Below are 5,853 nucleotides of genomic sequence, written 5' to 3'. Positions count from 1 at the left end.
AACACTTTCGCCCCTTTAATGCACTCAATTAAGTGTTCTTTATTAGGAATGTAATAACCATCAAACTCTAATATTTTATTAATGCATTGATAGTTAATAACCATCCTAGGTTTACCTCTCTTAATCTCACCATGGTTTCTTACCAGAAATTCAGGGCTACTATAGGTAGAAACTCCAGGTTCAATGAGTCCAAGACTGATATGCTCTTTAATTATCATCTACATATCCTTCTTGTCCTCCATGTTCATCTGGATAGGTATGTATCGAACATACTCGTAGTTGCATTCATCTTTGACCTTCAGAGTAGCTTCGATCTTGTTCCTATCCCACCATGCTAGAGGGTTTTCACTGAAATTCCTTTGGATGAGCCTCTTGACATTCTCAAGAGAAAGCCCGCTTTCTTCATTGATATCTAGCGATTTCATTTCCAGTAGTGCTTCTTTAAGGTTCATAATTTCCTCCTCGAATTCCTTATAGAAGCTATCGCTGTTTATGAGTCCCTGTTGCCTGAAAGACAAAAGGACCTTACCAAATTTTTTCTTATCCTACATTTTTTGATGAGTTAATCTAGCATCAAAATCACCACGTTTGCTGCGAAAATTTATTGGCATTATCCTGTTAAATGTCTTTTCTCTTCGTAACACTTGTATCTTACTACCACAATTAGTAGTAAATATTAACAGATTCCTTTGATTACCCTGCATATATCTTGCAAATGTTTGAATGAAATTATTACCTAACAAGATATGGACACCTGTATCATGAAAGTAAATAGGAGTTATTTTTACCCTAAATCAAGGTGATCCAAATGCTCCTCCAATCATGATCTTGGCTTCTCGTATTCCCTAATTGAGTATCAGGATTTATTGTGAAAAATCCCTTCCTGCAATAATGGGTAAGGTTTCCCTTGCTTCCTTAGGGAAAACTCCAGATTTTTTCGTGCAAATTCCTGATGCTGAATCAATATAAGTTGCAAAAAACTCTGTCTTATATTGATCATACAACATACCAACAAATATGTATATAGAAAAGGAACTCGTCATTCAATCCTTATGGTAACACCATCAAGACTGAATTCCATTCCGTTACCTTTTCTTCCCCATAGTTGATGATCTTTGAGGAAACTTAACCCCAAAGTGATACTCCCGTTTTCTCGTCTTGCAACACCTGCAACTAAAATTTCATGGCCTGCTATTTCTAACATGCCTTCATATTTTCCAACAACAGGTTGCTGCAAATGATATAAGTCATCACAAGGGAAAAAATTTTCTTTTTTAGTGATGTCAAATATAACTTGTATTTCTTTCCATCCTTCAAGCATCTAAGTTTTACGTTATCTACCCTAATCTCTTGAGGAGTTAAAGCTTTTAGCAACTCTTTCTCCTTTCCTTTGTAGCCTGTAATCCTATCTTCCGAAAAGGACATCCGACTATTAAACTCAGTTCAAGAGCTAAGTGTTCTATCTAAAACTGGGTGATCTTTTATGATTATATCAACACCACCTATTCTGGGTATCCTAATAGGATCTGGTATCATTACCTTGGCGAATTCCTTGAAAATTCTAGGAATCTAAATATATTTTTGAATGATACGCACTAGAAAGGGCATACGCTATTCTCTAAGTTATAAAATATGGTTTGTTACCTTCTTTCATTAGATCTTTTCTCTTAAAATCTTGATAAAGGGTTAAAACTTTACTGAAATCTTGGTCTGCTAGGTTGTATGCAATCCTAAGATGAATGTCAAACATCAATTTTCCAGCATACAGATTTCCTATCATTGATCCAAGACAACCATATCTTAAGTTATTGATTTTTCTATCCATTATAATTATGATTTTTCTAAATCAATTCCTTCCTTAAAAGTTGCTTTTATTACTACTTCTGTAGCACCCCCTTCGCTACAAGGGCTATATATAACCTAAACATCATACTTATAGTAACCCCTGTGTTCATATATATAAATTTGCAAATAATCATCTAATCAATTTGCATACGTAATCCAAACACGTCATAACAGGTATTATCAACCCACAACATTATATAAATACATATCAAACACCACAAGGTGATTCGGCACAAGTAATCCGTACGCTTATATTCTCTCTATACAAACAAAATGTGATTTATACTCTAACTGACAAAGAGGAGAAAACTGCATACTGGCCCGACCTGCCTGAGTATAGCGTGTAGACTTATTTTTCAACAGTTAGACACCTCAAAGTCTACTCCTGAAAGAAAATGTCAGTAGAGAAATGAGCCTGCCACTCAGTAAGTAAATAACCAACCATGTCTATATATGTATATCAAACACAGCCCAAACAGGATAAGTAGGCAACATGCATGGAATATAGTCAATTTAATTCCAACATAAGCAACTGTAGTACACCACGTAGCTATCTCACAATAAGATAATCAACTAAACTTCCTTTTTCCTAGTTTGCTTACCAAAAGGTGATATCGTGTTTTTTCCTCAACTCAATCTCACCGTTATATAAATTTAAGTGAATCCCCTTCATAGCCGGCTCATCAATCTCATTTTGCACATAGCTCTTTCGTATCGCACATAGCTCTTTCGTTTCGCACATAGCTCTTTTCATATCGCAGAATCGCTCTTTTCATATCATATTTTCGCCTTATAGGTTTTTCAACACATCAAGGGGTATTTACACCACAATTATATACAATTTTCTCCACTCCCTCCTTTCCACATATCACCATTCTTGTAAGCAACTGGTAACATAAAATAATATATTAACATATTCTCATTTTCAGACATCCACACACATCAAACAACAAGCATAATATTTCAATGTATTTTCTCATTCCATGTACACAATACCGTCAATCAAATCAAATCATCCATCACTCATATACTTTCAGATAAATCAATTTCAGCATGAATCACAAATTTATATAACAGTAAAACCTCAAATAAAGGGGACACATATAGATAATACTAATTATTTACTTACCTCGACCTTACAACGCCTTTATCTATTCAATAGATAGTGGTTGGGTCTTTTCACATTACCCCCGTATCCTATAATGAGTTTTACCACATATAGTCAATATATTGAGAATATCGTAACTTCTTTTAAATATAATATTAAATATTATTCGTACAATTTCTAATAATTTTGTAATATTCCATTTCTATCGATATACAAATCTTCGTTTTTCCTCTTTATTAACATACCATTTATTAAATATAATTTTTGGAATATTTCTATGAATTTTCTATCAATTTCTCGCTATTATACACTTTAGTTGAACAATAATACATAGGATTGCATATTTGGTTAATAATTCCGATGGAATTGTATAAATTAGTTATAGTAATATTTAAATCTAATAAATTTAATAATCTAATTGACCAACGATATCATTTTTATATTCAATTTGATATTTAATTTGACACTATTTTAAATAGCCAAACTTGTAAAATATTCCGATTAAACAGTACAACGCTCAATATAAACAATATTTAATAAAAATGAACTAATTAAATAATATAATTGTATAAATTAATAAAAATTAAAATAAAAATCTTACCTCCGCTGGGAACTGCTGAAACAGAATGAAAATTGCAATCTTGGTAAGTTTGTATATTTGTGATTGTGAGTAAGCACACATATATATACATATATATATATATATAGAGGTGGGGCGGTGGGTGATGGCCCACCCCCAAATCCTTTACCCTTTCTCTTTCTTTCACATATATATATATATGTATGTAGATATATTATTTACTAATATGTCTATATCATTTACATATATATATTATTTAGTAATATATATATATTATATATATGATATTATTATTACTTTATTTATTTAATTAGACTTTTTTTAAAATACTCATTACATCCCTCCTAAATTTTCTTAATTAATATAAGTTGTCCCCAAATATTATAACGAACTCCAATTTAATCCGTTGAAATTTTATTGTATTCCAATTATGACCTATAATTTATTTACTAATCACTAAATTTCATAAAAATTTATCAATTAATTCTCCAATTATGTAATATAATCTTTGGGGCGTCACAATTCTCCCCTCCTAATAAAAATTTCGTCCTTGAAATTTAACTAACTTACCGGTTCAGGAATAAATATGGGTATTTTTCTCTCATGTTCTCCTCAACTTCCCAAGTGGTTTCTCTTGGAGAGTGATGACTCTATTTGACCTTCACTATAGGTATTTCTTTATTTCTTAATTTCTTTATACCCCAATCCAGAATTTCCATTAGCTCTTCCACATATGTCAATCCCTCCGATATTTCTATCTCTGGCTCATTCAAAATATGATTAGAATCGGATCGGTATCGCCGTAGTATAGAAATGTGAAACACGTCATGTATCTATCATAATTCTGTCGATAATGCTAACCGATAGGCTATTGAACCAACTCGCTCCAGAATTTCATATGGCCCAATATATCTCGGACTCAACTTTCCCTACTTCCCGAATCTCAAGATTCCTTTCTATGGTGATACCTTTAGAAAAAAATTTTCTCCCACTTCATATTCCATCTCTCTACGATGCTTATCAACGTAACTCTTCTGCCGATCCTGTGCTGCCTTCAAACACTTTTTAATTATTTTTATCTTGTCCACTGTTTCTTGAACTAACTCTAGCCCTTCAAGCTGTCTCAATCCCTCAATATCCCAACAGGTTGGACTTCGGAATTTCCTTCCATACAAAGCTTCATATGGAGCCATACCAATACTAGAATGAAAATTGTTGTTATAAGCAAATTTCATCAGTGGTATATGATCATCCCAGTTTCCTCTGAATTCAATTATGCAGGCTCTCATCACATCCTCTAATGTCTGAATCATTCTTTCTGACTGTCCATCGGTCTGAGGGTGAAATGCAGTACTGAAATGCAATTTTGTACCTAGAGCCGTTTGCAAGCTTCCCCTAAAATGAGAAGTAAATCGAGAATCTCTATCAGAAACTATAGAGGTAGGAATGCCATTATAATTTACGCCAGATATTGCCTTAGCTGTATAGGATAAGATCTTCGGACCTTAGGTGTAAGTTAATTGCTGAATGAGAGAAGAAGTTCAAAGGTCTATGTCATTTTGGGGATTTCGCATATGTTCGAGCTCAAACTGGGATGAACAATTATTGGGTGACTGACTAGTACGTGGTTTTCTAAAAGTGCAGTTAGAGGCGAGAAGTTATGTAAAAGCATATTGGATTAAAGGAGAGGTGCAAAAGCCTGAGTTATTTCAAACTTTTAGGTTGGTTCAGTGTTGAAATTGTTATAGATCACTGCTGGGCTTGGATCAGTATGCGATTTAATATAATTAAAGTACTGATTCTAGAAATTATGCCATTGATTAAGTTGTATGGGTCCTTTTGGTGATGTTGTAATGTAAAAAGTTTGGGTTGAATATAATTCGTCAATCTAATAAGAAGTCTATGGAGACCTATTGTATTTGATACAGAGAAATCGACTTATATGGCATATAGGGTATTGCAGGTTATGACTAGAATATCAAGTAATAGCAGATAAGTGTCAACTTTTATCTATACTTGGATGAAAATGGGAAATGACCACTATGGGTTTTGCCATTGGGTTACCGCATACGTTAAAAAAGAAACATAAGAAAAGAAAAAACATGATACTATTTGGATAATTGTGGATAGATTGACTAAATCACCTCATTTCTTGGTCGTACAACAAGGTGATTATTCAAGTAGTATCTGACAGAGATCCTCGATTTATTTCATATTTTTTTGGAAAAGTTTTCTAAGGGTATTAAGTACAAAGTTAAATTTTAGTACAACGTTTTTTTTTTTCAAACAAAGGGATAATCATAAGAACAATTTAGATCTT

General features: G+C 32.9%; 1 long non-coding RNA gene across 1 annotated transcript; it reads right to left on the bottom strand.

Annotated features, from left to right (window-relative positions):
- Positions 1 to 2,014: 2,014 nt before the first annotated feature.
- Positions 2,015 to 3,614, bottom strand: LOC148784456 (uncharacterized). Its single transcript, XR_016063811.1, has 3 exons — positions 3,555 to 3,614; positions 2,975 to 3,042; positions 2,015 to 2,230 (listed from the first exon to the last, which is right to left on the bottom strand). It is a non-coding gene; the product is annotated as an uncharacterized LOC148784456 (long non-coding RNA).
- Positions 3,615 to 5,853: the final 2,239 nt, after the last annotated feature.

Source organism: Sesamum indicum, linkage group LG13 (assembly GCF_026168435.1).
Source record: "Sesamum indicum cultivar Baizhima isolate 11 linkage group LG13, ASM2616843v1, whole genome shotgun sequence".
Lineage (NCBI taxonomy): Eukaryota > Viridiplantae > Streptophyta > Magnoliopsida > Lamiales > Pedaliaceae > Sesamum > Sesamum indicum.
This window is presented reverse-complemented; position numbering and strand designations above follow the sequence as displayed.